Raw genomic sequence first — 12215 nt, 5'->3', positions numbered from 1 at the left:
TTTGTACTGTATCTGTGACTTGTACAATGCCTTTCCTTTGTGACCAGTTAGAAACAACACTCCTGTGTTTGGAGACATGGAGCATCTGCAGGGCTTTTAAATCACATGAACATTTTTTTTCTGGATAGAGTCACCAGCCACCAACACAAGCATTTTGTTTAGCAGACACACAGTGGCATTGAGACACTTCTCACATAAAGATTGCTTGTTAAACTGCAAAGAATTATTTTAAAAAGTTTCTTGAGATCTTAGTGCCTGTGTGAATGCTGAGCTGCAAGATTGCTGAAAATTTTAACATGAGCTATAAATACAAGTGATGGATTCACTTCAGGCAAGAAATAGGAGCCAAATAAATTTAGCGTAACTGGAAAAGGACACCAAGTCCTTGGATTTCTTTTGCTCCTTACCAATGTGACACAAGCAGTGTCCAGTATCTTTTTGATCATTTTTCTTTGAAATCACATAAACATTTTTCTTTTCTGTATTTATTCTGCTTTGATGATGTCTGCTGGTGCTTCTGTCACTTGAACATATGTTATAAAGTCTTTCCATGCCAATGGGAAAATTGAGTGAGAGCGGATAAATTAGATTTCTGACGCCAACAAAATGCTGAAATATGGCTCCTGAATCAACACGTGATGATCAGGAGACATCATGAGTTTAGAAAAAAGTAAAATGGTGACAATGGAGGAAGTTTTTATATAATGTCTCCCTTTGAAGGTCATAAGTTAAACAGACAAGATTTTCTCAAGGCAACTTAGGAGAAACTCCGCTTCTGAAAAACCACATCAAGAAGCAACGTTAGGTTCTAAAGCACATCTTACAGAACCCTCTGTACAATCCTTTATCTGAAAACAGAAGATTATGGTACAAATGCAATTCCATCAAGACACAACCATCCATCTAAACTGAAGGGCAAAGAGAGCATTGGGGTGTTTTCACACTTGACAGTCCAGTAAACTCGGTTCAGTTGGGGACCAAAATTACAACATTGTTTGAGCAACCTTTTCACTCCCTCGCCTCTGGCGTCACTACACCAAGAACCACTGGAAGACATGACACAAAAACCACTGAGCAGGATTCTGAGATAACTTACTTCTTTGAAAAATGTATCAGAAATGGAGTGGCACCAGATTTTAGCAGTTGCAGGATTTCTCTTTTGTCCTTGGCAAATGACCATAAGCCATTTCTCCCATGAGTGCTACAAACACATTTGTTTTGGTTCTATTTACCCAGAAAGCCCTGTGCTTTTGTCCACTTCCTGCTTTTGGAGTGGTCTCCAGTCCTCTTTGTCTGGAGACTTTGCACTTTGAAGTGCCAATGTTCACTTCAACCAAACTGATATCAAGGTTTTTAGGCAGATTTGAGTTCACGATTTTGGCATCAGAGTTTGATTGTGTATTCACACTTCCCCAAACAAACCAGACTTTCCAGACAAGCAACTAGAGTTTAATTAAAGCAAATTAAACAGGACTGGTGTGAATGTGCCCTTATATCAGGAAAACAACCAAGAGATTCATAGTTATTTTGAAAGAGCTGTAGGGATTCTCAGCTCAAAGAGGAGTTAACAGGATAATCATGAATTGTGCGCTTCACAAATAATCTTTTATGGAAGAATGTTTGCTTTGTAGGAGAAACAGTAAACATGTGGCTGTAGCTAAAGGGAACATTTTTAGAAAACTTCACAATTATATTCTGCTTTGTGTTGGGTAATTGTGTAAAATCTCAATAAAACATAGACAAGATTGCTGTAATTAAACAAAAAATACAAAAGAGTTTGAAGGAGTTGGGGTATAATTGCAAGGTGCTGTAAGCTCTCTATTGAATCAATCTAATAACTTGTTAAGCAGCAACACATTAAACTGAATGAGGACAGAATAATGGAGTAATTAACTGATTACATTTCAGTCAGGGAAAAAAAATCATGAAATGAGTCAGATCACCTGATTGATATCAGTCAGGTGATATGACTCATTTCATGAATTTGACTGCAAAGTGGCAGAGGGCAGATTCATGCAACCAACAGTACAGATCATCATCTTGTGTTTTATAGAATTAAATTAAATTCCCTTTTGTCAGTGTTATTTTCTTTTTTCATTCCTTCTTCAGAACAGCATTATAGTACATCATGTTATACATTTCCGGACTCGAAGTGGCCTGAATTGTCTTCAATCTGCTATGATGGGAAATCTCAGAAAACATGGAAATGGGAGTAGGCGAGCTGCCAAGGAGTCAAAACCCACCATGTTCCTCACACCATCTGGCGATTTTTTTTTTTTTTCTGGAGAGCTGTGGGTTATATCTGTGAGATTTGTGTTTGTAAGTGTGTGTGTTCATGTGTGTTTTTGTGCAGGAAGAGGACCCAGGGGCATATGGCCTGTGAACCTTATATCAGAACAGACAGTGGGAGCGGCTGTGAGCGGGGATGGTCCAACTATCCATACCGTCTATATCCGCTTGTTGACCAGTCCATCACGACACTGCAGAGATGCACAGGTCTAACAATAATTCACAGAAACATGTGTGAACACACATTCTTGGTGTGCTGGTGTGGGTTCACCTTTAATCAGATGAAGCTTAACCAGCGGCTTCAGTTGCTGTGTGCTAAAGATGGATGTCTCTCAAGATTGATCAACTGCTTAACAAAACACAAATAATCATAAAAATATAAATTTGAAGTAACCAACAGAAGCACCAAAGATTTTCTCTTTAACATGTAAAATAAATCCCATGAAAGAAAATCCTTACCTCCCTGCTTGGGGTATAATGGATGACCAAAATGGAAACATTTGACCTTAAAAAGGGATCAGTGGCGCCTTTGAGAGCATATCAGGGACGATTTTAGAAATAAGGATTATCACAGTTATGTCCTTTCATGATCTGTAAAGATTTATTTGTGCAATGCATCCTGGTCTTTCCCTTCCTGACTGCAAATTACAACTTCAGCAAAGTCTAATGCATAACTATTATACCCTACTGGACTATTTAACAGTTCTTCCCCCAAAATGTTTTACAGCAGTGTTTGCTCTGCAAAAGACCATTTATTTACATGTAAACTGGAGTTTCCAGCAGAATGTGACATCTTTGAATAAGGAAGATAAAAATTTATTGCTTTGTCTAAGTGTGACTTTACTAATTTTTCAGGTTCAGGGAGGCAGTTTTTCTTTCACTCATGCTCAGTCCAGAAACGTCCAGCATCAGAGCATTTGTTGAGAAATGTTTTTGGTTTTCACTGTTTTGAACTACTACTAGTCAGCTGGCAAATGATCTGGACAGAAAAAGCAAAGTGTTTAGAAAATGGCTTTGTTCATTAACTATAAATGAAATGTTGGGTTCCACTCACAAACAACCCAGTTTTGTTTATATGAACTGTAAAGTTCACCTTGCTTGCTGCTCGATTTGAACTCTGCTTGAAATGGAGTGTAAACTTGTGTTTGTTCATGAGACATTTCTGTCGTGTTTCTGTTAACAGATGGAGCAGAGCCACTTTTATGGCCACGTCCAAACAAGGGGAACATCAGTCCTCCCCAAAGTGAAAATGTTTTGGATAACAAAACATGCTTTTATCAGAAGTTTTTTATAATTTAGGGAACAAAGCTATCCAAATCTATTTAAAGAGATAATTGTCCCTTAAAACGCCAAGAACTGGTTGTACTGCCCCGGGCTGCAAAAATCAGAGCATCTGCTATCAAGATTTTAGATAAGTTAGATAAGTTTGGAGAGATTTTGGTCAACTCTTCTGTGCAAAATTGTTTCTAACAGGCTTGTTTAAGGTCAGAATTAACTTCTTACTTTAACTAGAAAGTTTTAGGTCTTTTTTGAAGCCCTTCAAAGGTTGACTTGCTAGTGTACTTTGGCTCATTATCCTGCTGCATTACCAATGAGAGCTTCAACTATTTTAGACTAAAGCAAGACTTGTTGCTTTCAGCCAAGTTCATGTTATCAGACAGGTTCTTTTTAAGGATTCCTTGTTTTTACAATTCACGCAATAATCAGACCTGGGTATAGCTTATGAAATTAAAATAAAAAATTAGGTTGATCAAGTCAATACATCAAATGTAGTTTTTAAAAACTGGATTTTGTACTTTTATACCCTCTGATTATTGTCATCGGAAATCAGATTTTTTTATTTAAGATTCTTTTCTAATATTTTTTCTGATACATTTACTCCTGGGTCCTATAGTCTTATATGTATATTATTCAGGCTATTCTAAGCTAAAGGGATGAACCATATTTATGTAACAGATGACTTAAAACATGATTTAGCCTATAAACTATCCAGGTAAAAATATTAACAGTTCTGTTTCAGTAAAAAATGTTTGGCTGCATGTGTGACATTAAACTGGCATAAAATGTGATTTTAGTCCTTGTTACATCAGTTTTTCACAAAAGAGATTTGTTTTTTTTAACATTTTGGAACATCTCAAGCTGTCCTACATACTTAACGCCTCCACTATGAGCAACCATTGTGGAGAAATTATGTGGGGTTTTTATTATTCGGTGATAAGCAGATAATTCCCTCACCTCACAAGTTAGTGGAGCTGGGCCTTAATTAAATGGATGAGTCATCTGTGAAGCAAATTTCTTTTCTTTTTGGTAACATTTAAGGTACAGTAACAGCAGCAAGATGAAAAGACTTGTTTTCTGTTGCGGAAAGTTGTCATTGTGAATTTGCAGTAAAAATTTTTGCAAACCATTTAGACATTTAATTGAAACACTTAATTTATCACTATGTCAGTGATATCAAGTTGTACTGGTAAAGAACACATTTCTTATTTTTAACACATCTTTTTTCATAATACAACTAAATGTGGATTTTTAGAAAAACTAAATGTAAAAATCTTAATGTCTTAAGGATGTTAAAAATTACAGCTACTAGTTCTGGGTTATAATCACTAATGTCTAATTAAAATATGAGCACTGTTTTTATGTTCAACTTATGGAAATATAAAATCCTTCAAAAATGGTCCGGCTGCTTGTCAAACTGTGTCATTTGCTTCCTACTCATTATTTACTTCTTCCTGAATAAATGATTTCAAATCAAAGATTGTAGTTTTGCTCTATTTTTACCAATATTATACGTCAGCAATAAAAGAACAAAAGGACAGAGAAAAAGTACAGAAGGGACCTCAGAGTGTTAACCCTCTTTTCTGTCATCAGAGAAATTTAAATTTGAATTTGTAGAGAAGTCTTTTGTGATTTCACTGAAAAATGCAGCCAATCTACTTCAGTACTGAAAAACTTGCAGCTTTAGAAGAGAGCTCATGAATGACAGGGTCATCTGATTGTGCGAATCCTTTAACAGAACAGCCAAACAGTGATGGAAAGCAAATGAAGCCAGCATTCTGATGTCCTTCCAACACGTCTCGGTGGCATGTGAAGCATGCGTGGCGCCTCAGAATGCATCTGTTGTGAGGCTGTAGCTCGAGAGGCCAAAGACGTCACCGTTACGGTACAAGTGAGCGCTATGTCACAATCTGTGATCCTGCAAGCTGTCGGCGGAGGACAAGATGACAACAAAATGAGAAGCTAAACACAGATCTCACAAATCCTGTGCCAAAGATACCAAAATCAGATCTGTTAAGTGTAATACACACTTTTTATTTGCAATAGGGGTGCAGTTCAACTTGATTCTGTATTTCAGTTACATAAATAGATAAATAAGATTAAAAATACATGTTGAGCTTGAAATGTTTTGTTAAATTAATGATATTTTTCATGAATTTGATTATTAAATTAATGAAGAGTAGTCATTAATTTATGAATATACTCATAAATTAATTAATATTCATTAATTTAACAATAGGTTGAGCTCTCCTTGCTCAGCCAGAGGTACAATGTTTGATCCATCACAAACAGGGAAATTAAATAAGTTTATATGTAGCTGATATTTGACAGAATGTGGAAATCTTTAAGAAACATAAATAATTTAGCAGGACACTATGTACATATACATGAGTAATCATTTTTATCCATTTTTTTTTTTTAAGTTAAATTCCTCACTGAGTTTCCTTAGCTTAGACTGCTGATGGTGCTTTTATGGCATCAGGTTGTGTAGACATGAGTTAGTAAGGGCATCCCAGCTGCTGACATTTGGATAATCATAGCAAAAACATTCTCTACCTTGTAGACTTTTGATTCAGCATCTTGCCATGCAGTGGTGTGAAGTTGTCGACGATGTGGGTTTTGTTGTGATACAAGACAAGAAAATAATCAGAAGCTTCTCTCTTATTACCTCTTCTGCTGAATGCCTGCTGACTTCTATAGATGCTTTGTTATTACAACATGATATTTTCAGACTTTGAAATGTAACAGGGAGAAAAATCTAACAGAAACAGAGAGGTTTTTATGAACTACACAGAATAATTGTTGGTTTTGCACAGATTCTGTTAAATGAAATCTGTCTGGAATTGTAGTTATGTTCCAGAGAAAAACAAGAAAGTAAAAATGTCACATGTTAACATAATGGTCATATTTCATGTGACAGCTTATGCATGTCAGTCTGGTTTTTGTGGGTCACCATCAATCAGTCTGTCCTCCATTTAAAGGAGAGGGTATGGTCTGAGAATGTGAAGTATTTTGGTTGTAGAGCAGAGTGACTGACAGGCAACAGTTGCTGAGAAATCCTGCAGGTTGATCCAAAGTGAAAAATGTAAAACAAAAGTATGAAAATATTCTCTTTGTGAATAAAAACTTGGGCACCTAAGGTGATAGACAAAATCAAACTTGTGCAGATCACTGTTGTCACAACAAGTAGAGCAATGGGCGACCCATCGACTCAGGAGGCATCGCTGATCCCAGCTGTCCCTCTGTAAAAACAACCTCCTGCTGTCGATGCAGTCGGGTCATTTACAAACTCACCAAGCAACGTGGAATCACATGCAGAGAGCTCTGAACTTCAGCATAACATCTCCACCCACAGTGCAATATTTTAGCAAAATAATGAGCTGCACTTCCACAGCTGGGATGCAGGGGATTTTTTCCCATGTGCAGATGGTTCAAGCTGCCCAGAAAGAGACAGCTTGATAGTAAGATAGTAAAAGACACAAATCCATATTTTTTAAACATTAACAAAAGACACAATCTAACAAAGAACACAACTCTGTTAACAAAGTGTTTTTAAATTCCTGCAGGGAGGTGAGGAGCTCAGACCATTCATGCTCAGCAACAGCCATCTGCTTCTTTATAATGGTTTGCTTCAGGGCAACGGGGATGAATATTGATCTGTCCGATCCAACTTTCACCCTGGTATTCAAGTGATTTTACTCCAGTGCATGATGTTGAAATTTCTTCTTCTATAATACCTGTACCAGATTAATACTTAATGGAAAATTTTTTTAGAGTATATTACATATCCATCAAGGGTGTTAGAAAATCCATCCAGTTTCTTACACCCTTGTCCCTAGTGGGGTCAGGAGGAGCTGGTGCCTATGTCCAGCTAACGTTCCGGGTGGAGGCGGTGTCACACTGGAAAGGTTGCCAGTCTGTCGCAGGGCAACACAGAGACATACAGGACAAACAACCATTCACACACATACACACACACACTCAGGGAGAACATGCAAACTCCATGTAGAAAGACCCCGGGCCGGTAATTAAACCCAGGACCTTCCTGCTGCAAACAGTGTATATTACACAACAATTTATAAATCCTAGCTAAATGGATGCATCATTCCACTTTGTTTTAAAATTTGAAGCATCATTTATTGATTTAGAAATTCAATTCTGATGTTTTTCTTAAAGTCTTCAGGTCACTTTAGCACTGTTTGCTGTGTGAATCAAGTGAAAAACTAGCTGAAGTTATCTTTGCACAGAGAGGAACGACCTAGAATGATTTTAGAAAACCATGCTGCTTTAGTGAGAACCCAAATAAATGTCATTTGTTACATTAATATACCAGAAAAAACTGTTTGAAGATCATTAAACTGTTTGCAAAACTCTCATACAAAATTCAGTTCGAATCTAAGTTTGTTTTGACAAATGTTGAGCTTCAATGATTTGATGTAACTTGCTCTTGTCTTTATGTCTCTTTCACAAATGATGGCAGAATAGAAAAGGCCTGGTTAAACTTGCATCTGTTGTGGCTCCTAAAATAAGCAGGAGAGTGAGACTGGAAAGTGGGATGTCTTGGTTTTCCACCATTACCCTGATAACATCATCTCACATCGGCAGAATACAATGGATGAATTGATCGTATGGGATAAATTTATAAGGGTTGGGGAATGGTGTGGTTTGGAGACCTTAAGTAATGAAGCAGGTCACAGCTTCATTGGTTGGAGCATTTCGGCACAGCTAACGCTCCAACCAAAAGCATAAAGCCCCTCTCTGGCCTCGCGCCCTCCTGTGGACAGCTCATCAGCTATGTCATTGGCCAGCTAATGGGAGAGATCACGCATGGCTGTATAACAAGAACAGGACAAGCTGTCAGTGCTCCTCTGACAGGTGCAGTCTTCCCAGAATGCCTTGCAGCTGTGCAGCAGAGCACCATCGAAGCCCCTAAATCTCAGGCTGCTCAAAGCTGACGAGCCAAACCCGCCCATCTCCCGGCGAGTCAAGTAATGAGGTTTATCACCGGGGCTTCCACCATTTTAAACCGCAGACCATCTTGCTGCTGCTTCACACGCTCCAGCACCTCCAGCTTGGTTTTAGTTGTTTGCGGTGTCTGTTGGTGAAACACGAAGGAGAAAAACAGTGACAAGGAGCCTCACAGAATGAGTGATGGTTATGCACAAACCTCCCACAGCTAATAATGATTTGTTACAATAACTGCCAAAACATTTCATCCGGTAATGGAGTGTGGGAGTGGAGCCCTTATCATTCAGTCAAGCTCGTGAAGCAGACACATCATCTCACAGCAGCTATTTATTTACATAATACAGTTATATAATGAATATAAATGCCTAATGCAGCACGCTTAAGCCTTGGCTTAGCAGACCATTAAGATAAGAACAGCATGTAAATCTTGAGAGGAGTTTTAGTTTGTGCCAATTAAATCTAACTTTAAAGCAGATACATGTTTCAGACCCTCTGACCCGGCTGTGATTAGCATCTGAATTATGTTTTTAGAAAACTCTGCAACACAGCTGGGCTTTTCTGCAGTTTGCTGCACAGACACAAAGAAAGCGACTGCATCTCAACCCCTTTACAGCGCATGTTCATATCGGTTAAAGGAGAACTATGCAAATCAAACATAAATGATCTGTCAGTTTTGAGAGTGAACTCTATGATGCTTGTTTCCTATTTATTTTCCAGTTACATTGTCTTAATTGGAATCCTGCACATTACTGAAAAAAATGAATGAACTCGTGTCAAAACAACAAACACCCCAAAGAATGATTTTGTTTCATTCTTAGTGATCCTCAGCCTCCAGTAGGTCTGCATGACGACTGAGGAAGAGAAGTTTTATGAGAAGTTTTCTTGTTTCAATCCTGATGGAAACAAAGAGGTCATTGTGAAACTCCTACAGAACTTGTGAACAGGATAAAGATTTAATCATTTGGAGGGAAAACAGTATGCAGGTTGATCTGAAATGAGCTGTTGATTGGTTCATTGACTGTGTGGGCGGGTACGGAGATGAGGAATTTTGCAAATCCCTGTCAGAGATTGTGCTAGACTTTTCATTGTCTGTCATTTCGACTGCTGCTCCTCCTGGTCCTGAATTGCCCACTTACTTGTGTGTAATCAAAAGACCAAAGGCTTTAATCTGGAAGCTTAATCCACATTCTGATGCCACACTGGCGACTGCAACTCCAAGCACCACTTCAGGCAATCAGAGAACAACTCTTCAGTTGAAGTGATCAGACATTAGCAAGACCCTCTGGTCCATCCTGATCCTGTAATCAGTCATTTCAGCAGGAGCAGCCATGCTGGAGACCAGCCTGCAGGTACAACAGGCTCCAGGTTATGCTCAGGATGCTAACACAACTCACTGTTGTGTTTTAACTTCTTTATTTTAACCAAACAGCAGGACAAGATTTGTACAACCACAGTGAACTTCTGGAAACCAAAAATCACAAGCACTAATAATCAATCTTCATTCAAACTACGTTGAAAGTTCCATAATGACCTGGGTAATCAAAATACTAAACTAAAAGTAAACAAACATTGAGTGTAAAAATGAACCCAGGTTACAGTTATTTTAAGTTTTCTAACATATCTTTAGCACAGTTTGACTGAAACTGGACACAGTGGGACAGACTCAAAAACATGGTGAGTAGAAAAGAAAGACTTTGCAATTTTGCTTAAAATAGTGATTTGTTGTAACTGCAAAAAATATAAACAAAATGCTCTGTACATTTTAGTTTTTATAAATCATTTGTCATCATCTTTGTAGACATGTAAATCTGTTTCTGTTTCAGAGTCACAAATACACTACATGAAATTCATTCACTTATTTGTAGATTTTTATGTAGAGGTTTTTACAATTATTGATAAGAAAAAATGCTCCAGTAGAAATGAAAGGCTTCTGAGAACCATCCGTAAATGTTGTTACTCTGCGGTGTTAAAACTGATGATCTGTCCGTCATTTTGTAATAAACATAAGTAAGGCAAGATTAGAGGAAGCTGCATATTTCCTCTAATTTGGAGGAATTAGAGGAATTTAGAGGAATTTATGTATTTAAGTTTTTAAATGCATAAAAATTTGTATTTTAATGACTAACATAAAAAGGCTATGAGTCATGTTTTTGGTTCACATGTAGAAAATATTGAAACACTCACATCTTGCTGTATTTATTCTGTTTCTGTGAGTCAAACAGCAGATGCACAACAGGTCTCGCTGCTGAAAAGCAACAAATTTATTTTGGCACAAGCTCGCAGGTTACAGCAGAACAAGTCCTCACCGACGCAACCAGCTGTCGAGGAGTTGCTGCTCCGTGACAAAAGAAGTGATTTTTATCTTGAACGGCGCTGCACACTCTTACATTCTGCTCTGTGTGTGCTGGGATGTGTAAGAGCACGTTGGTGTGAAAAACAAAAAAAATGAACTTGTCAGTTGGTTGAGGTTGTTGTCCTTCCAAACCTGTTAAAGTTTTGTCTTTCAAAAGTTTCCCTCAGCACTGCAGAGCATACTGTAAACTGACATTCAGAAGGTTCAGGTGTTTTTTCAGGATAAACACATTCCACATTTTTGCATTCATGATGGATTCAAAACATTGGACACTTGCAAAACATCCAAGAACTAAAACCTGTGCCAATAAATTATTATTATTATCACAAGCCAATGATTTCATTGCATCATTTGTGGACTCATTATGAGGCGGTTTCTACATTGCTCCAGTCTTGCAATAAGATTTAGTCTCAATGCAACACTAAAATTATGCAGCATTAAGAATAAACCTCGGCAGGGTAATGAACATGGTGCGTGTGAGTCATTACTCTTTCATATCTATTTATGCAGATGGAAACCCGTCTTACCCATCTCTGTGATCCATATTTCAATCCCTCAGATAGTATAATTGCAGGCTACGCTGTTTCTATTTCTGGGTCCCTCCCTTGACTCTGAAGACACAAAGAGGCTTGTTTGGATGCAAAGTTGTCATAGAAATAAGATGCTTTAAGAAAATAATTATCTTTGCAGGAAATCGTATTTAATTTTATCTTGTTAAGTCTTTGTCACTGTGACTTAAGACTCCAACATGTTTCAAACAAAGTCAAACAGTTGACGCTTAAGTCACAAGTCATGTAGTTTGGCACATTCGTGTTTGCATACAGCTTTCAGACAATGCGCAGACCACCAGGGTCTGGGATTCTCTCACTTCAATATGTCACGCCGCTACCCACCGGGGTTCCCCTCCCTCACTGCATTTTCTGGTTCACTTTTACAAAACGGTCGGGGAAAGAGCCAGACTCCTCCCTGAACAACATTACAGTTTCCATCTGTAATGGATGGATTACAGATGAAATCCATCCACTACCATTAACCTGGTGAATGGTTAGTAAACACTTACTAACCATTCACCAGTCTTATTTTTATAGGAATGGTGAAGAATGTCATTAGTGAGGAATTGTAAAATTTACATAATTCCTCATCAGATAAACATTCCTCAAAAGTATCCATGTCTCCTGCAGATACAAAACCAAATAGGTGAAGCAAACTACTTGAAAAGAAATATCAACATTGCTCATATCCGCATAAAGCACAGCAACAAACTTCTGATCAATCAGACAACACTTTACATTAAACACTGTATTGCTTAATACAGTGCTTGCTGTCA

The sequence above is a fragment of the Gambusia affinis genome, linkage group LG09 (assembly GCF_019740435.1).
Source record: "Gambusia affinis linkage group LG09, SWU_Gaff_1.0, whole genome shotgun sequence".
NCBI classification, from domain to species: Eukaryota; Metazoa; Chordata; class Actinopteri; order Cyprinodontiformes; family Poeciliidae; genus Gambusia; species Gambusia affinis.
The sequence above is the reverse complement of the archived record's forward strand: the minus strand, read 5'-3'. Positions refer to the sequence as shown.